The sequence below is a fragment of the Rhinoraja longicauda genome, chromosome 22, assembly GCF_053455715.1.
Source record: "Rhinoraja longicauda isolate Sanriku21f chromosome 22, sRhiLon1.1, whole genome shotgun sequence".
Classification (NCBI taxonomy): Eukaryota; Metazoa; Chordata; class Chondrichthyes; order Rajiformes; family Arhynchobatidae; genus Rhinoraja; species Rhinoraja longicauda.
The window spans coordinates 8,250,224-8,272,236 of NC_135974.1; the positions used below are offsets into that span (position 1 = coordinate 8,250,224).

The 22,013-nt window shown below is 42.8% G+C and overlaps 1 protein-coding gene across 1 annotated transcript in view; it reads right to left on the bottom strand.

Moving 5' to 3' along the window:
- slco4a1 (solute carrier organic anion transporter family, member 4A1) overlaps positions 1–19,916 on the bottom strand; it is a 159,404-nt gene extending 139,488 nt beyond the window's left edge. The window contains exon 1 of the mRNA XM_078418691.1: positions 19,843–19,916. The gene's annotated coding sequence lies outside the window, so the exon portion shown is untranslated. The remainder of the gene's footprint in view (positions 1–19,842) is intronic.
- Between the last annotated feature and the right edge of the window lie 2,097 nt (positions 19,917–22,013).

A 22,013-nucleotide genomic window follows, 5' to 3' on the forward strand; every position in this document is an offset into this window, starting at 1 on the left:
CTTCACTCCCTCACAATGTTTCTCAGTTGGCAGATCAAGTATGCAGACATGGCTGAACTTGTTGCAGACGAAATTGGAAAGACAGATGGAGGAAGAAGCCAGAAGTGGGAATGAAAGCCATAAGGTCAAGAGAGATGGTTTCAAGTGTGTGACATTTGATTTGACTGCCGCAGCATTGGTTGTCAAGAAAGAGCCACAGAGATATAGGAGAATTGATGGGAGTCGGGAAATGTCTGATGAAATTGGGCAATAGATGTTGAATAAGTTCACATGGATCAATTTATACATGGACATGATACACGTGCCATTTCAATAAGCTGTGATTGATAATGAGGTTTTGGATGATCATGATTGGAATTACAGAATGGTTTCCATGATATAGATGAGTTTGATAAAGGGTCTTGACCCGAAATGTCCCGGAATGGCGGGAATGTCGTATGTTGAAAGGCTGGAGCAATTAGGCTTGTATACACTGGAATTTAGAAGGATGAGGGGGGATCTTATTGAAACGTATAAGATAATTAGGGGATTGGACACATTAGGGGCAGGAAACATGTTCCCAATGTTGGGGGAGTCCAGAACAAGGGGCCACAGTTTAAGAATAAGGGGTAGGCCATTTAGAACAGAGATGAGGAAGAACTTTTTCAGTCAGAGAGTGGTGAAGGTGTGGAATTCTCTGCCTCAGAAGGCAGTGGAGGCCAGTTCGTTGGATGCTTTCAAGAGAGAGCTGGATAGAGCTCTTAAGGATAGCGGAGTGAGGGGGTATGGGGAGAAGGCAGGAACGGGGTACTGATGGAGAATGATCAGCCATGATCGCATTGAATGGCGGTGCTGGCTCGAAGGGCTGAATGGCCTACTCCTGCACCTATTGTCTATTGTCTATTGTCACGTATTCCTTTTCTCCAGAGATGCTGCCTGATTCGCTGAGTTGCTCCAGCATTTTAGAAACATAGAAACTAGGTGCAGGAGGAGGCCATTCGGCCCTTTGAGCCAGCACTGCCATTCATTGTGATCATGGCTGATTGTCCCCAATCAATAACCCGTGCCTGCCTTCTCCCCATGTCCCTTGATTCCATTAGCCCCTAGAGCTCTATCTAACTTTTGTGTCGATCTATGATATCGATTGTGGGTTAGGAGAGGTAGGAAATCTGAAATGAAGTAGATGATACATAACCTTCAAGAGTAGGTGATCCATAAGAATTGAGGGTATTTCTGGGGTGACAAGTGGCCCATTTGTAATTAAGGAGATCTCAGGAAATCAAGGCAACTGGTGGATCATTCAACTTATAACTGATTGCATTTCTAACCAAGGTATATAACTACTGTACCCTAACATCTCCTTTAAACTTTGCACCCCCTCACCTTAAAGCTACATCCTCTATTCTTTGACAATTCCACCCTGGGAGAAAGGATTTGTCTATTCTATCTATGTTACTCATATTTTATATGCTTCTATCAGGTTCCTGAGAAAACAGTCCACGTTTGTCTAACCTCTCCTTGTAGCTACTACTCCATAATCCAGGTAGCATTTGGCTTGTGGGGGAGGGGGGGTTTAGCTACAAGGAGAAATTCTTCTGCACCCCCTCCAAATCCTCCATGCCTACCTGCAATGGGGCAATATTCCTAAGCGCAATATTCCAAGTACGGCCTAATTAAATTATTTCGAGCTGCATCATGACTTCCTGACTCTTATAACTCAATGCCCTCAGCAAAATTCTTATTCCATCAGTGGATGTATGTGCCACTTTGCAAACCATCTACTGTCAGCCACCTCTTACTGACCCAATGGGGAAGTTAGTGGTTCCCACAATGGCCTCAACAGTCTCCTCAAAATGCACAAAACCAGATGGGAAGCAGGTCATCCATGACCAGGTGTGTTTGCCAAAGAAAGATGGAGGTAGAACCTCTGCAGGAGTTGTTGAGTCACGAGACAATGTGCACATGGACTCAATTCTGCCATTTAGAGCATTTGCCATGAAGCTCTCAAAAGTTTTGTTCATTGTGACCCGGCAAAGCGGTTACTGCCTTCTGTGTTGGTGTTGCTGTCATTAGTGCCAGAGACGGGAGAAAGGGTGCAGCCCTAAATCCTCCCACAGCGGCCTCCATGTGCCCCCCACTGCTCCCACATGTGAGCATCAGACTCGTGAGCCACATTCGATCCCACAAGACAAGGGACTGTACAACCATGCTATTGTCGTCTATGACGGCCCACCATCACATTGATGAAGTTCTGTCACACCAGATAGAGTATGAAGCTGAGCGACCAATCGCATTAAAGGTCCTCCTTAAAGCCAAAGCAAAAAAATGATACAGTTTGACAAAGATGGTTTAGCGGTAATCCACAAAGAAGTAAAAGTCAATTAGTATTTATGTGGTCATAGCTATTATTATTTTCTTAGACCACAGGTCCCATGATATATTTGGCAAATTCAGGAAGACATTAAATGGTCTCAGAGTACAGAGAAGGCCCTTATGGTCGGATGCATATTCCAACATTCAGGAGAACCAGGGTGGAATAAACAATCACAGGGTTGAATGCCTATTTGGTACATCTCCATGCTTGGCACCAAAAGTGGGTCAGATTGTGTAATCGCTGGCATCCATGCACACAGACAATACACCAGTCATAACTCAACCACGTATTGACAGGAGAAGATGTGGATAGAATGTTCAGTGGATAGAATGTAAGATGACTTAATGTTTACAATATGAAAATGTATGACTTAAACATTCAAAATAGTGGTTCTCTAATGATACCGAGTAATTGCTTCACAACAAAAAGCCTATTCTGAAGCTGTTGTGTGAAGGGTACCTGGTAATAAATATATCAGGCTGGAGGACAGAGATTTTGTCCAGTCACTGCGAATATCCAAGCAGTGAAAAGATACATTATTTCACCAGAAACACTTTTCAGCCTCTGGGCCTGGCTAAATAAACCTTAGTCACAATTACACAAGGATTTGCTGCAGCTAGACAATTGCTCACGTGGGAATAAAACTGGCGTGGTGAAGATGGACACGCTATTCAGGAGACTTCACCCTGTCTGCCGATGAGGTGTCTGTGCAAACTAGGTTGTATCGCTTGCAAAGAGTGAGAAAACTGCCAGATCAACTTTGTCAATACAGATATGTTGGTCATATAGCTTGGTTGTGGAATTGTATTTTTTAATGCACTTTGCATCCAAATAAAGAGTGAAAGGATGTAATATCTTGAAAGCAACTTTGAGTTCCGGCGATCTTATTATTTATTTTTCCCTAGTGGGCAGAGAAGGCAGCAAGACATAAAGAAGTTTTGCACAGGTAAAACAGAGTCACCTACTTAGCGTTTGCATATCCTGAAAGATGCCGCTATGAAAGTGTGGGGGCAGATTGAGGCTTTGCTGCTATCGTCCATGTATCTAGATCACAAATGCAAGCTTCGTTCCATAGTTGCTTTCACCAGGGGCACAAATGACCTGGTCACCTGTTTTCTGGGTCAAGGTAGCAGGCACAAGTGTGATGTGGGGGCAAGATGACCAAAGTTCAAACAATGAAGGAAGGAACCGCAGGTGCTAGTTTACGCCGAGGATAGACACAAAATGCAGGAGTAACTCAGCGTGTCTCTGGAGAAAAGGAACAGGTGACATTTTGGGTTGACACTACACTATTATACATGCAAGGACGACACAAAATGCTGGAGTAACTCAGCGGGACAGGCAGCGTATCTGAAGAGGAGGAATGGGTCCTTCTCTCCAGGGATGCTGCCTGTCCCGCTGAGTTACTCCAGCATTTTGTGTCTACCTTCGATTTAAACCAGCGTCTGCAGTTATTTCCTATACATATTATGTATGCAAAATACTAACCACTGTCCATCAATGGGACATGTTAAAAAATGGGCCACCGAAGCAAGTGGTTGCATGATCATCGTCAGGGTTGAGGAAAATACATTTCTTGACCTTTTTACAAGTTTACAAGAATGATTCCAGGAATGAGCAGGTAAGCATGTGAGGAGCTTTTGACAGCTGTGGGCCTCTACTCGTTGGAGTTTAGAAGGTTGAGGGGGACCTCATTGAAACTTACAGAATAAAGAAAGGCATAGATAGCGTGGATGCGGAAAGGATGTTTCCACTGGTGGGAGAGTCCAGGACCAGAAGTCATAGCCTCAGAATTAAAGGGCACTCTTTTAGAAAGGGGGTGAGAGAGAACTTCTTTAGCCAGAGTGTAGTTAATCTGTGAAACTCATTGCTCAGAGGGCTGTGGAAGCCAAGCCAGTGGATATTTGTAAGGCAGATATAGACAAATTCTTGATTAGAACGGGCGTCAGGGGTTATGGGGGAAAAGGCAGCAAAATGGGATTAGGTGGTAAAGATCAGCCATGACTGAATGGCGGAGTAGACTCGATGGGCCGAATGGCCTAATTCTACTTCTATAACATGTACTCAGAGGTAAAATACTACACTTGTAGCTTCAATCAAGCAAAGAAGATAGTACCAGACTGGTTCTTGGGATGACTGGACCGACATGTGAAGAGAGATTAAGTCAGTACATCTTATATTCACAAGACTTTAGAAAGTTGAAAAGGAATCTCACAGATATTCACAAATGCTAACATGTGTTTAAATTTTTATGAAGGATGTTCCCAATAACCAGGAAATGTAGGATCAGGCACAGGCAAGTCATTCAAGACTGACGAGAATAAATTTATTTTCCAAGAGAGAGGCCACCTGTGACAATGTCTACAACAAAACAGGTGAAGGCGCTCATTAAATATATTTGTGAAGGAATTAGATATGTTTCTTAGGGCTCGAAGGATGAAGGGATATGGAGAAAAAGCTGGAACAAGGATGGAGTTGGATGATCAGCCATAATCATATTGAATGGAGGCTCAAAGGATCAAAAGGCTTATTTATGCTTGGATTTTCTGTCTCCATGTCTATCAATCACAACTTCAGAAGCTTCAATGTTAAATACAGTAGAACAGATTTATCCCAAACTGCTGTGTTAGGCAAGAGCAAAGATTCCTGGGGCTCCCGCTGAGATTTGTAAACATTTGTTGGCCACAGTGTGCTGCCAGATGGAGCACAACAAATGGAGTCTTTCTTTTTAAGAACAATAACGAGAAAAAAACAGGCAATTATAGACCAGTGAGCTTAACATCTGCACCAGGGAAGTTTGTGAAGAAACCTTTTGAGGGACAGGACTAATGATCACATGGAAAGGCAGGGACTAAATCAGAGATATCTAGCCTGGCTTTGCGAAGGGCAGATCATGTTTGACCCGAGTCTGAAGAAGGGTCTCGACCCGACATCTATTCCTTTTCTCCAGAGATGCTCCCGCTGAGTTACTCCAGCATTTTGTGTCTAGCTTCATAATTGACCAATCTGACTGAATTTTCTGAAGAGGTAACAAAGTGTGTTAATGAAAGAAATGCAGTCGATGTCATTTACATGGACTTCAGTTAGGCCTTTGACAAGGTCCCACATGGGAGACTGGTTCAAGTGGTTAGGGCCCAGTGGAATTCAGGGCAAGTTCATAAATTGGTTACAATGTTGATTTAACAATTGGAGAAATAGGGCGATGGTAGGGGGTGATGGTGTTTCACAGGATCAGCCTTGGGACTCTTGGTGTTTGCTATATATGTGAATGATATGGGTGTGGATGAAGGAGGCATGATCAGTAAGGTCGCAAATGGCAAGTAGATTGGCAGAGTTGATAATCATGTGGAGGGTAGTCTTGGGCTCTAGGGTGACATTGATGTCTCGGCGAAATGGGCTGGGGATTGGCAGATCGAGTTTACTCCTGGTAAATGAGAGGTGATGGAGTACTAATGAGACTTGGACATAGACCAAGAATGGGAGGGTCCTCGAGAGTATTGAGCAATGGAGACATCTCAGTGAACAAATTCATCGATCCTTGCACATAGCAGTACAGGTGGAGAATGTGGTTAAGAAATTAAATAGAATACTGGTCTTACTTTGTCAGCTAATTGAATATAAGAGTAGGGAGGTTATACTCCAACTTCATAAAGCATTGGTTAGACCTTAGCCAGAGAACTGTGTGCAGTTCCAGTAACCACATGATAAGAATGATGTGGTATGGTATGGTACTTTATTTGTTACATGCACTGAGGTACAGTGGAATTCATTTTGAATACAGTTGAGTACAAGTCTCACTAAACATAAGCACTTAGATACATATTAGATAAGCATCTCAGATACAGTTCAAATGCATAGCAGTAGTACACTAATATAGTATACAGCTTCTTCAGTTTGACGCCATTTTCAAGACCCAGTTATAAGTGCAGGGATCTGGATCTGACCATCAAATTTACCAGAATGTTGTGAAAATTTGATGAGGTCTTCAACCTGAAACGTCAACTCTGTTACTCTTTCCACAGATGCAACCTGACTTGCTGAGTATTTCCAATATTTAATTTTTATTCTCCAGAATGTTGCATGGGGTGGAGCTTTTCAATTATGAGCAGAGACTGGGTCTGTTTTTTTACCCTGGGGAAGGGGAGATTGGGTCTGTTTTCCTTGGAGCTGGGGAGAAGAGGTTAAGAGGGGACGTGATTGATGTTTCTGAAATTGTGAGTGGTATAGATAGGGTAGACGGCAGGAAACCTTTCCTCATATCAGTGGACATAGATTTAAAGCAAGGGGCGAGGATTAGGAATGGAAGGTCTTCCAAGTGCTAGAATCTCAGATTAACATGGATGGGCGCTCACTGGTTGGCATGGATACGGTGGGCAAAATGGCCTGTTTCCATGCTCTGACTACTTAATCATTCATTTTCAGGGCAGCGCACTGTTTTAACATTGCAAGTTTTCCATTTATAACTAAAAAACGTTCAGTGTGTCAAACAAGTTTTAACAAGTAACATAGAAGAGAAGATTATATAGTTTAAGAAAATAACTGCAGATGCTGGTACAAATCGATTTATTCACAAAATGCTGGAGTAACTCAGCAGGTCAGGCAGCATCTCGGGAGAGAAGGAATGGGTGACGTTTCGGGTCGAGACCCTTCTTCAGACTGATGTCGGGGGTGGGACAAAGGAAGGATATAGGTGGAGACAGGAAGATTCCTATAGTTTGATATTAAGCCAACTAAATTAGATATAAATCACTAAAGTTATCTATTTTATTGTCAGTAATGAGTGTTGAAAAGGAAGCCAAAGTCTACAGTTACAAACTTTGAACACCACACCGTGCAGTTTTTTACCAGTCATATTAGTCAGAGTAGGAAAGAAACAGCACAAAAACAAGCCATCAGACCCCATGGAGTTGTAACAACCATCTAATAGACATTTACACTATTCCAACCCAAACCAATTTTATTCTCCCCACTTACCCCATCAGCATCCTCCCAGATTCTGCCTCTCTTCCATACGCTGGGGCCAATTAACCTATCAGCCGCACATCTTTGGACATAGTGGTGCACTGCAAGTTTCAATTTCAATTTCAATTTCAATTTCATTTGTATAGCACATTTAAAAACAACCCACGTTGACCAAAGTGCTGTACATCTGTTTAGGTACTAAGGAAAAAATGAAACATACAGTAGCACGCAAACATAACAGCACATACAAAACAGTTCACAGCGCCTCCTCAATGAGCCTCAAACGCTAGGGAGTAGAAATAGGTTTTGAGCCTGGACTTAAAGGAGTCGATGGAGGGGGCAGTTCTGATGGGGAGAGGGATGCTGTTCCAGTCTAGGAGCTGCAACCGCAAAAGCGCGGTCACCCCTGAGCTTAAGCCTAGACCGTGGGATAGTGAGTAGCCCCAAGTTAGTAGTAACGCATGCATTCACCAGCGAATACATGCAGGTCATTCAAATCAAGACAATAATAGCAGTGCATTGGACTTTTCCAGCATTTTTACATTTCCAGCCTTTCATTTTTTTCCTCCTTCCTATTCTGGGATTTCAGATTTCATTTGTTGCCTCCCATTTACACGTCCTCTGGACCTGCCTTTGCCACCACCTCCCAACCGACGTACATTCATTCGTTGTCCTAGAATCCCAGTGCATGGACCTTCACTTCTGTTCTCTCTGACCTTCTCACATTTCTCTGCAACTTGAGTCTGGTTTATTTCTAAAATTTCCCAGTGCTGGTGAGAGGTCTTTGACTCAAATCACTACCTCTGCATCTCCCTCTGCACATCTGCAAGTTATTCACAATCTGACTCAAGCTACCTAAATATGCACACTAGTGGCAGTAAAGGTAATCCACTGCAACTAGATGCAATAGAAAATTAGGTGAGCATCTGTAACTTGGGAATTGTTTAACAAAATGTGTGAACTTACCTGCTTCTGCAGTGGTCTGAATGGGAGTGCGTGAGAGTGTTGAGTTCAGCATTTGGTCAGAATGGGAGTTTGAGTCAGAGAGGAATGATTCTGCTAATGTTTGCCTTAAACACCAACAGTAGTTCTTGTTTCTTTGAGGCAGGTGAACGTTGATAATTGAGTCATATTTGAGTCATGGAACCATAGTGAGATGCAGGGTGAAACGGGCCCTTTGACTCACTGTGCCTGTACCAACCGTCAACCATACATTGACAGTAAGGTTACATTAATCCCCCGTTTTATTATCCCCACCAATTCCCCTGAACCTACCACTCGCCCATACACTGGGGGCAATTCACAGTGTTCAATTAATATAGCAAACGGCATGTCTTTGGGATGCGGGAGTAAACCAGAGCATCCAGATGAACCCTACACTGACACAGGGAGAATGTGCAAAGTCCATCTTTCTTGACCCTCGCTTGTTCAGTGCTCTTGCCTAAACACTTCATTTGAAGTCCCTCTGGATATCATTCTTCATCAACAGTACTACAAAAATGCAACTGAAGCCACTGCTATGGAGACTTCGGACGCCTGATCATCCGAACAGAAGAAATATCTCTGAAGAATAAGCAGCTTTATGTTGAACACTGACAATATGCTGGTGAATGACTTACGCACATCCCACCCAGTACAGAATTGAAATAGTACTGAGAAATAAAATATCGTTAAATTCTGGGAAACGGGCAGGGTGGGAACAGAAAACTTAATAAACAATTAACTTAAAAGATTGTAATCTTTATTCAAGCTCCGAGTATGGAAGACTTACGCAAAAGATCAAGGCTGAAAAATTAAAATTCACTGTTTAACATTTGTGCCAAAGTTCTTTAGTAACTTGTCAGGTTCTTTGTTGAACTAAATTAAGGCGCATGTTGCAATCAAAAGCGCTTGAACAATTGGTTGGGCAGAAAGCCCAAAATTGCATGTTTAACATCAGCATGATTCTGACTACAAAAACCTATTGACCTTACTTCAAAATGGGTTGGGTTTCATGCAACACCCAAAATACTGGAAAATATGAGGTTCCACCTGACAGGAACTTGCGGACAAAATGATAACCATACATTAATTATGTTCCACTCCACATGGAGTTCTGAGCAGCAAAATACACTCAACAAATTCAATGCAAAATTAAATCTTCAGACATTGGAATAATTGAATAACATCTTTCAGAAGTCAATTCTCAATCATACCATAACTTTTACCCAACTCTAGCGAATTTGGATTATATGCAGAAAGTCTGGTACATTATATAATTTACAAAACTAATAACGGGGTACTACCTTCTCCTTAGTTATTATCGTCAAAAGAGGTCAAGTAAAAGAAACATAACACATCCCAAATAAATACCATGAACTTAAACTAAGAAGTATTATTATAGGATATGTTAAAGTCTACTCTAGGCAGAAAGTGGGATATCAGTTGCAAGCCTCCATCAAATGGCAGCACCATTGACAGTGCACTATTCCCTCTCGATACTGGCAGAAAAGGGGCATATTGATGAGGGGTGACACAGTAATATGCAAGCAAGGGAATGGCAACCCATTCTTTCTGCCCCTTCCCCCGTTATTAATCAGGAAGAATTACTGTCGATTTGCATTTAATGCCACTTTTAGCAGGTTGTCAAATTTAAATTCCTGTAAATGTCCACATCATATCATCATCATATCATATATATACAGCCGGAAACAGGCCTTTTCGGCCCTCCAAGTCCGTGCCGCCCAGCGATCCCCATACATTAACACTATCCTACACCCACTAGGGACAATTTTTACATTTACCCAGCCAATTAACCTACATACCTGTACGTCTTTGGAGTGTGGGAGGAAACCGAAGATCTCGGAGAAAACCCACGCAGGTCACGGGGAGAACGTACAAACTCCTTACAGTGCAGCACCCGTAGTCAGGATCGAACCTGGGTCTCTAGCGCTGCATTCGCTGTAAAGCAGCAACTCTACCGCTGCGCTACCGTGCACAGTCTACCGCGCACAGTCAAATTTTAAAATCTAATTTGATACTCATTTATGAGAAAAGTTTCATCACCCAGTCAACAATTCCTGTTTATCAAAATAGTTACCACGAGCTGTAAATGACTTTGTACTTCCTCTTTGTGATGCTTATTTTATGCCTCCTTCTTACCCTATCTCTATACCACTTCCTCCTCATCTCTCCTCCTCATCTCTCAGTGTATTGCCAATGTAATTCATGCTTAATTTACCACGATGGATATCCAAGGCACCAAAAAGCTAAGTCAATCCTGCTTCGTTTTGCATTGCATGCTGCACGGTTGAAATGTTATTTCTCAGAATAGATGCGAAACAAAGGGTATTCTACCCATTTAAGTAAGAGTACAGAGTTCATCCAAACTACACCATCAAAAAATTGATTCAGTGATGACTACTTCCATAGCTGTGTACAGAGGGAAGCTGGTTACTGTGATTCTTTACAAGCGACTACAATCCAAATGCAATTCATTAGGATATGTCAAAGTGAGTCACAGCCAAAGAGGAAAGTACAATAATATAAATACAAGATTTTTTCATTGCACAAACTTTGTCCAACCTATTCAATTACATCTCCAAGTAACCCATTAGAGTCTCACAAAGAGCGGAAGAACATAGAACATAGAAATAGGCCATTTTGCTCTCTGTGTCAAGCAATGCTTATCAATACTAATCTTACTTGCCTGCATTAATTCCATACTCCCCTATGCCTTGCTCATCAGAGTACCTGTCCATATACCTCTTAGTCATTTTTACTGTCCCTGCTACTGTCAATTCTGGCAGTTCATTCCAGATATCCACTACTCTTTGCCCCTCAGGATCCCTTTCAACATCCTCTCACTCACTTCTAATTTTTGCCCTCTAGGTTTCCTCCATCGTGGGAAATCGATATGGCAGATAGTCAGAGTCCATGCTGCTATAAACCTCTAACATGTCATCTCCCAGCCTCCTTTCCTTCAGGAAAAACAGATCCAGCCTATCAACAAAACAAAAAAGACACAAAGTACTGGAGCATTTGCAGTCCCTTGTATCCAGCCTATCTAATGTCCCCTTAGAACTCAAGCACTCCAATGCAGGCAACATTGTTGTGAATCAAACCTGCACCCTCCCTAGTTTAATTACAATGTTCCTATGCTACAGTGACCATAACTGCACACTACTCCTTATCCATGTTAAATTTCATCTGCCATTCCTTTGCCCACTGTTGCAGTTGATCTATTTCCTGATGTAATCTTAGATGACCCACCTTGTTCATTATACCAGTAATTTTGGTGTCATCCACAAATTTGTGAACCATATCACCTACATTTCCACCAAATCATTAATATATATGAGAAACAAGACCTACAAACAGATCCTTACAGTCACAGGCTTCCAATCTGAAAAGCAATCCACCAACACCATCCTCTGCCTACCATCACCAAACCAACTTTGTATCTAAATGGCTAGCCTACCCTGGATTCCATGTGTTCTAACCTTCCAGACCAGTCTACCATGTCCGATCTCATCAAATACCTTGCTACATTACACATAGACAGTATCTACCATCCTGCCCATGGTCACTACTTCAACAAAACTCAATTAAATTTGAGACACAAATCTGAAGGAAAGTTCTTAAAGGTTTTGCCCTGACCTCTCATGCTAAATCAAATGAATCTCTGCTGCACTGATATGATTTAATGCTCCAAGGAACATGAAACAAGGTTCCTTCATGAAACCTTCAAGGAAGGTCACCTCCACACCAGGACAAACCAAAGTCACAAACATGGATAACATCAGGTATGATTTTAACCTGGCATACCTTTGAAGATTAAAGCAGACGGCAATGAACTCCAATTTTACATCCAGTCCATTGTTATATGTCATTGGATTAAAATTAACACCATTATATTTCAAGTGGGACCTGGATTTCTTTGTCACCCAGAAACCCACGTTGAACAAGACACTTAAAACTATATAATTCACCAACAGTATTGTATGAAACTTCAGTTTCAATAAATTGGAGAACAACATATTGACCCCTTATGTGAAGCTTGCTGTTGAACAACTTTTGCTCTGCAGAGAGCAACTACTTGAAAGCTATGAGAAAAAAACCTTAATCTTGCCTACATATAAATTACAAGTTCAGCTCACTATGTCAGCTGAGCAATAGCAGAATACAGCACCAAGATAGACTTTGAAGAACAAGATTAACATTTGTTCCTTAACTGAGATAAATATGACCGACAGTGTGACAAAATCTACACACTTGCCACTTTATTTTAAATTGACTGACTTCATATCAGGATGTAAATAAGAAGAACCTTCCCATATATACTGAAATAAACCATCTAAAATCATAGATAGACACAAAATGCTGGAGTAACTCAGGCAGCATCTCTGGATAGAACGAATGGGTGATGTTTCGGGTCGAGGCCCTTCTTCAGACTGAGTCAGAGGAGAGGGAGATACAGAGATAAGGAAGTGTAAGGTGTGAAAATGAGACAACGGGAATGCAAATCAAGGAAAATTTAGATTTGATCATTGTTAGCGAGGAGAAGGTAACAACAAAGCAAACAGATAAAATGTAAACGAGGACAGTCAGACTAGTCGGAGAATTGGGAAGGGGGCAGAGATGGAGAGAGAGGGAAGGCATGGGTTACTTGATGTTTGAGAAGTTCATATTCATACCGCTGGGGTGTAACCCACTGGGGCATGAAGGCCACGCTCTGAGATATAGAACAAGAGAGGCAGGAACGGAAAAAGGCAGAGAGTCAGAGAGAAAGAGGAAATGGGAAAAGGCTAAGAAAAAGAGGCAGGAATAATTAATGTAAAATAAAGAGGTGGAAAAAGAGCATAGAGAAAAGAGACATAAAAAAAAGATGGACTTTAAAAAAAAATTCAAACAGCAACATCTGAAAGAATGGGACTCCACATATCAGCAGCAAAGAGCTAATAATTATATACCTAATTGATAAAATGTGTTTATGCTTTAAAGTATCATTCCCAACATTATCTGACATGTTTTGGGCTGAATCTAGCCAGGTAATGTAACTTTATGTGCCTTTCATGGTGGAGTTACACTTTCAAGGTGCTAACATAATGCAGCCAATTGAGATTCAAGGTACGGTTAATAGCTTCACATCTCCATATTTAACTATGCAGGAGTGAATGCAGACATCGATCCCTGATTTACTCTGCATTAAAGCTGAACGTCAAGGCTTCACGTATTAAAACAGGATCTAGGATCCCATTGCGAACTCTTTGGGCTGACAGACACACAGCTATCAATACTGTTAATGAAACACACTCTCTGGATCTGATGAGGCATCACCTATTTCTCAACTCAATTGGTTGCAAAATATAGTTTCCCACACAGGCCCTAGCACATCTGCACAGGGTGGTGATTTAAGTGTATTTTTAATTATCCAAATGCTGGATCAAAAGCACAGAAGAAGTCTGCCAGCAAGTGTAATGACAGGTGGTGTCAGCTAAGTATCAGGGGAATATATAACTATCTCCAACAGATTGGCAAGCGGGTGACAAAGAATCTATGTCTCATGACAAATACAGCACTCAACTATTTCCCGAGCCAAGAACCCTGAATGATGGGCTGTGAATAGTATATTTATATTGTGCACGAGAAGCATTCCTTCCTTCCATACTATTTCCTGTTTAATAAATGAAGGGTGTAAACCTACCTTTGCCAAACTTTATTCACGATGAATCATGTATCTTTATTTGAAATCATTATGAAACGTGTCACTGTGCACGTCTTAACATTGGGCCGGAGGAGACCAATGGTGCTCATTCAGCAAAATGGTTGTCTAAACATGGCCACCAAGGTTCTATTGCACATAAGTTAAAAATACTTCTACATAGTCATTGAACTATCAATAAGCATCTGGTATAAGAAAAAGTAAGAAACTGGCCAATGATGCACAAAACCTCAAATAATTTTGAGAAGTTCAATCGAACACCTACAATTTTGTGTCTACATTGTGCTTCAAGTTCTCCTACCACTCTATTGAAGTCAACTCTTTTGACTCCCTACTGCCTTTGAACATTTTTTCTGAGTTAAAAAAAAATACAAAGTGAGTAACTCAGTGGGTCAGGCAGCATCACTAGAGATCATGAACAGGTGACGTCTCAGGTCAGGACCTTTCTTCAGACTCCCGACTCAAAATGTTGCATTTCCATAAATCTCCAGAGATGCTGCTTGACCCACTGGGTTACTCCAGAACTCTGTGTCTTTTCTCGTAAATCAGCATCTGCAATTCCTCGTGTCTATATCTTTTTGTGGTGTTCAGTCACCATTTTTTAAAAACCTTCAAAACAACTCATTGTGATTGAATTTTACATACTGAAGATGGAACAGAAGGGACTGACTTATCTACTGATGGCAGTGGGGAATACAAAAGCCACCAGGGAAATCCTGTGGTGGCCCACACTAGCATTTGCTGTGATACAACCAAACGGTGTTGAATGGGTTTATCTGTAATGCACCAGTTCCTCTGCACACCTGGCATAATGGTGAGTGCCCCGCTAAAGTGGTTTGGTCTAACCTGTGGAGACACTTGTGGAGCTGGTGAAAGGAAGACTTAAGTCTAAGCCTTCAATAGTGTTGGTACATCATGCCTAAAAGGAAGTGAGGAAAAATCACTTTCCTTTGGGAAAATCCAGAAGGATATGGTCAGAGGTAGAGGAGAGATTAGGAGACGGCGGAAGAGCAGTGAATTCGGAGACGAATAAGGTGAGTTGAGAGGAAAGTAACCCAAAGGCTGGACGCAAGAAAAATTGAGAAGATAGTTTGTAAAAAGGAGGCTGAAGTGCAAGAAGGTGAGGAATCAAAGGGCACAGTATGTTAATGGGAACAGGAGGAGAGGCCAAAGGGTGACACGAGTCACATTGATGCTGAGTCATAGAGTCATAGACACATAGAGTGATACAGTGTGGAAACAGGCCCTTCAGCCCAACTTGCCCACACCGGCCAACTCATCCCAGCTACACTGCCTGCGTTTGGCCCGTAACGCTCCAAACCCAAGCACTTCTGCCAGGGTGCACTGGTGCAAGGTAGAGACAGGTGAAAGGCTTCACTTAAAGCTGCACAAAGCAGAAGTCACAGCACAATGTAAATGCTCACATGAAGAAAGCTTCTGTAAGACATCTACACTTCACCAGCCATTTCTTCTCCATTGCAATTAATACTAAATTAAACAAAATTATTTTTAAATAAAACTAACATTTTCTCAATTAATTTGTCTCTAGAAGTCATCATTATGAATAATCATCCCAATAAATACAACTAAACTGCTCCATCTGAAATCATAGTTGATCTTCTACTGCAACTCATTTACCTGCCCTGTCCTGTTGTATCCCCAAATCCACTGAGCCCGGCTCTGCTGAAACTCATCGCTGGGACCCACAGCTCTAGGGGCAGTGAACTCCAAGGATTCATCAACTTTGAAGTGAAAAACTTTCAGCCCTTTATTTTGAGATTGTGACTCCTAGGACTCCACGCTGTGGAAAACAGCCTCTTTAAATCTTTACCTTATCAAAACCTATAAATATTACATAAAATACATAAAGAGGTCAGCAGAGGTATACTACAATGGAAGGACTGCAAGAATTGTTCACCAGATTGATTCCAAAACTGCGCTTAGGTTATCCAATAAGAGATAATGCAGACTGGGCCTACTACATTCTCCTTGAAGGGCGAGAGGTGATCTAATTGAAAGAGTCAAAATTCGAACAGGACTTGTAAAAGTAGAGGCAGGATGTTATGTTTTCCAGCCACTATGTTTAGGATGGGTGGCACAGACTCAAGATGAGGGGTTGACCATTTAGGAGAGATGAGAGAAAAAGTCTTCACCAAGGGGTAGTGACTCTTTAAAGTGAGAGTTCGAGTCATAGAGTTATACAGCACAGAAATGGGCCCTTTGTCCACCACGTCCATGCAGACCTTTTTGCCCATCTTCACTAATCCCATTTGCCCACATAGGGACCTATACTTGCCTGTCTAAATGCATCTCAAACTTAGCAACTGTATCTGGCAGTGCATTTTAGATATCGATCGTTTTCTGTGTAAAGAAACGTACTTGTCATATTCCCTTTACATCTCCCATCTCTCATGCCTGCTTGTTTTGATAACCCAACCAAAGGATTACGATTTTTAACTTTTTACCCAAACTATATACCTATCTATCTTCTCTACTTCGATCAAGTCCCCTCTCAGCCTCCTTCATTTCAGGGAAAATAAGTTGAGCCTGAACAATCTCTCCCCAGAACTAAAGTCCTCCCATTCAAGGAACTTGGCAGACAGGCCCTTCAGACCACAATGCTGTCCTGAACATGATAGGAAGATAAACTAATCTCATCTGCCTGCACATGACCCATAGCCCTTCATAACTTGCATATCCATGTGCAAAAGCCTCTTAAATGCCCTGATCACATCCATCTCCATCACCACACTGGCAGTGTGTGCTCTAGTCACCCTCTGTGTACAATTTGCCCTGCTCATCTACATTAAGCTTTGCCCCTCTGACCTTAACGCTATGCCCTCCAGTCTTTGATATTCCCACCCTGGGAAAAAGGTTCTGAGTGTGCACCCTATCTATGCCTCTCATAATTTTATATACTTCTATCAAAACTGCCATTAACCACAGGTGTTCCAGACAAAACAATCCAAGATCCTGGTCAAATCAAAGAACTACAGATGCTGGTTAATAAGGACACCAAGTGCTGTAGTAACTCAGCAGGTCAGGGCAGCGTCTTTGGAGAACGTGGACAGGTGACGTTTTGGGTCGAGACCCATATTCAGACTGATTGTAGGGGAGGGGAGGAGGAAGTAAGCCGGAAAAGGGGTTGAAGGGGAGAGGCAGAGGAAAACGTGGTGGGTAATAGGTCGACACTGGAGAGAGATTTTTTTGATAGGCAGATGATTGGAACGAAGGCCAGAGGTGAGAAGAGAAGGTGTGAGACAGTTTTGAAGAGTTAGGGATTTTGAAGCCGGTGGGGGGCAGGGAGAGAAATAGGTGGGGGGGGGGGGGGGCCTGGTGGGGCACAGGGGAGGGAAGGGAAGGGGGAGGGGAGCAGTGCGGGTGGGGGGGTGGGGGATTGTTAGAGCTTATGTAAAACTGGAGTGTTCAATGTTCATACCGTTGGGCTGTAAGCTATCCAAATGGAAGCTGCTGATTCTCTAGTTTGCGTGTGGCCTCACTCTGGCAATGGAGGCAGCTCAGGGAGTTTGTACGTTCTCCCCGTGACCTGCGTGGGTTTTCTCCGAGATCTTCGGTTTCCTCCCACACTCCAAAGACGTACAGGTATGTAGGTTAATTGGCTGGGTAAATGTAAAAATTGTCCCTAGTGGGTGTAGGATAGTGTTAATGTACGGGGATCGCTGGGCGGCACGGACTTGGTGGGCCGAAAAGGCCTGTTTCCGGCTGTATTGATATGATATGATATGATATGATATGGGAATGTGGAGAGGAATTAAAATGGTTGGCAACTGAGAGATCCAGTAAACCTTCGTGGACCGAGCGCAAATGTTCAGCAAGTGGTCCCCAAGGGTGAATGTCCTCTGTCATCTCTTCAGTACAATCACATGGTTTGGAATCCTTTGTCAATGAAACCTGTGGCTGAAAGTATCCAAGTTACAGAGCGATTATTGTTTTGGAAAGTGGCACTGAGGTAAAAGATTAGCCAATAACCTCACTGAATGGCAGAGCACAGTGCAGGGGGCTGATACCCACCATTGTTATTATGTTGACAATAGACACAAAATGCTGGAGTAACTCAGTGGGACAGGCAGCATCCCAGGAGAGGAGGAATGCGTGACGTTTCAGGTCGAGGCCCTTCTTCAGGTCAGAAGAAGGGTCTCGACCCAAACTGTCACCCATTCCTTCCCTCCAGAGATGCTGCCCGTCCTGCTGAGTTACTCCAACATCTTGTGTCTATCTGGGGTGTAAACCAACATCTGCAGTTCCTTCCTACACGTTGTTATGTTACCTTGTTAGAACACAACTACATTAAAAATCTTGTTGGATGCTGGGCAGCCTGCAAACGAAGGTAGACACAAAGTGCTGGAGTAACTCAGCGGGTCGGGTAGCATCTCTGGAGAAAAAGGATAGGTGACGTTTCGGGTTTGGACTGATAAAAGGGTCCCGACCCATGCTTTTTCTCCAGCGATGCTGGGTTACTCCAGCGTGTTGAGTCTGTCTTTGGCATAAACCAGTATCTGCATTTACTTGCTTCTACAGAAAAAAGTTAGGGCCACATATCTTGCCTTAAATGATTTTGGGGAAAGTACCAATATGTATTTTGCACTAGGAATGACGTCAACATGTTCGTGGAAAAAAAAAACTGTCAGGGAAATTATGAACAATATTTACTTCCCCTGGCCAACAGTGATAAGAGAACATGTGACCAGTGTGGGTTTTTACTCTGTGCCAGTAACAGGAAGGTAGTGCCTTTCGAAAGCAGCATGCGTGTGCTGGCATATAAAATTCTTAAGGGGTTGGAGAGGCTAGATGCGGGAAGATTGTTCCCGATGTTGGGGAAGTCCAGAACAAGGGGTCACAGCTTAAGGATAAGGGGGAAGTCTTTTAGGACCGAGATGAGGAAAACATTTCTTCACACAGAGAGTGGTGAGTCTGTGGAATTCTCTGCCACAGAAGGTAGTTGAGGCCAGTTCATTGGCTATATTTAAGAGGGAGTTAGATGTGGCCCTTGTGGCTAAAGGGGTCAGGGGGTATGGAGAGAAGGCAGGTACAGGTTACTGAGCTGGATGATCAGCCATTATCATATTGAATGGCGGTGCAGGCTCGAAGGGCCGAATGGCCTACTCCTGCACCTATTTTCTATGTTTCTATGTTTGTATCTTAGCTTATTAATTTACAAGGCATATTATCAGGATCCTGCTACTGATGTCTGAGGCTTTGCCAAGCACCTGTTAGCCGATGTACGAGGCAGGCGGCAGGTGTGACCGAGAGTAACCCCTCTAAATGGTCCTTGCGAAACGCGCAAAGGGCACATTTCAAGATCGCTGGTTCCTCACAGTTCGTATTCTATTGCCTTCATTTAATCACATTTTATTTTAAACCGGCATTCTGACACGCAAAACCTCTCCAAATATCACATGATATATCAGCTTCCAACTGCAGCCCCCGGGTACCACGCAACAAAATCTATTTGCATTTCTCAAATACCAACTTTCAGCATGCATTCACATTATATTTGAAACACAAGCACAGGCCACGCAGTGAACTTGAATAAATGAGACCAAAATACACACAAAGGCTGTTGTTATAAGCTGTTATAGGCTGAATAACGCACAAAGGCTGTTATAAGCCTTAAAAAGGCTGTTTGGTATAAGCGTAAATCTAACCGCATGCTGCAAATTGAAATGCATAATACTTATACATGTTGGTTGGAATCTCTCTCGCAACATTCACCTGTCGGGGAAAGGGGGAGGGGAGGGGAGGGGGGGGGGGGGTATAGCAGGATGAACAAGACGAGACGAGCTGCAAAGGTAACGAGACTCACATGTACGACTGTGTGTCCATGTTCAAGCCCCCATTCATGAAGCAGGGAGGGGTTGGGACGCTGGAGGCGATGACTGACAGCCAACCCAGCCAAGGACGACACATCGCTCCATGGGACTATCCTGAAAGACCCAACCAGAGGCCACCCATTGAATTACACGTCGACTTTCTCACCGAGGATGCAGGCCATTGCCAGCAGTTGAAAACTCACTGCCAATCCCTTTACAAATGCCTGTTATCAAGAGCAATCTTCCATGTGGAGTGAATGAAATCCGAGGATCTTTATTTCCTAACAGCAGCACCTCATACTTTTAAGTTAATGCTGGTTTAAGAGGAAAATACATATCATCTGGAGATTCAAGAAGTTCATGTTAAGAAATTGACTATGAGAGTCAAAGAGTGATATAGTGTGGAAAACAGGCCCTTCGGCCCAACTTGCCCACACCGCCCAAGAATGTCCCAGCTGCACTAATCCCACTTGCCTGCGCTTGGTCCTTATCCCTCCAAACCTGTCCTATCCATGTACCTGTCTAACTGTTTCTTAAACGATGGGATAGTCCCAGCATCAACTACCTCATCTGGCAGCTTGTTCCATACACCCATCACCCTTTTGTGTGAAAAGGTTACCCCTCGGATTCCTATTAAATATTTTCCCCATCACGAACCTATGTCCTCTGGTCCTTAATTCCCCTACGATGGGCAAGAGACTCTGCATCTATCCCTCTCATGATTTTGTACACCTCTATAAGATGACCCCTCATCCTCCTGCACTCCATGGAATAGAGACCCAGTCTACTCAACCTCTCCCTATAGCTCGCACTCTCTAGTCCTGGCAACATCCTCGTAAATCTTTTCTGAACCCTTTCAAGCTTGACAATATCTTTCCTATAACATGGTGCCCAGAACTGAATGCAATATTCTAAATACGGCCTCACCAATGTCTTATACAACTGCAACATGACCTCCCAACCCGGACTACAGGCTCCAACAGTCTATCATCCAGACCTCCCAATTTCTATACTCAGTACTCTGACTGATGAAGGCCTAGGTGCCAAAAACATTTTTGACCACCTTATCTACCTGCGACTCGACCTTCAAGGAACCATGCACCTATACTCCTAGAACACCACCCAGAGGCTACCATTCACTGTGTAGGTCCTACCCTTGTTCGATGTCCCAAAATGCAACACCTCACACTTCTCTGTATTAAATTCCATCAACCATTCCTCTGCCCACCTGGCCAATCGATCACAACCATCTTCACTATATGCAAAACCACTCACTTTTGTATCATTTTTGTATTAATCTTCAATAATATACGTAGGATTTTAAATATCCTCCTGAAGCCAGCTGTGTGTTATTCCATCTTGAGCTCTGGCTTTTAAGGAATGTGATGAATTGCCCAGAAAAGCAAAATTTTTCATACAATAAACATATAAATGTAATCTAATCTAACTAGTTCTACTTCCTGATATTCAGAAAGTCCACGTTTCAATATTAGAACGAGGAGCAGGAAAAGGCTCTTCAGCTCCTTGAGCCTTCTCTGCTGTGCAAAAGGATTACAACACATGTAATCTTGGCCTCAATGCCACAATCCCACTCTCTTCCTACACGACTTGAGTCCCTTGTAGTTATAGAACATAGAACCAGACAGCACAGGAATGTGATGCCAAGATCAACTGTTATCTGCCTGAACATGCTCCACATCCCTCCATTCACTGTGTATCCATGTGCCTATCCAACAAACTCTTTTTGGATAAAAACATCTATCAAATACCAGTATTGTATCTGCCTCCTCCACCACCCATGGCAATGCTTTACAGGCACCCACCAGTCTGTGTGTAAAAAACATGCTCCGCTCATCTTTACACTTTGCCCCCCTCACCTTAAAACTGTGTCCTCTTGTATTTGATGTTTCCATCCTGGGGAAAAGGTTATGACTGTCTACCCTATTTATGTATTTCATAATTTCACATACTTCCACCAGGTCTCTCCTCAACCTCCGGCGTTCCAGAGAAAAACAATCCGTGTGTGACCAACCTTTCCGTGTGTAGCTAAAACTCACTAATCCAGGCAACATTCTGGTAAACCTCCTCCGCACCTTTTCCAAAACATCCCTGTCCTTAGTGTAATGGGGTGAACAGCACTGATCACAGCATCTCCAAATGCACG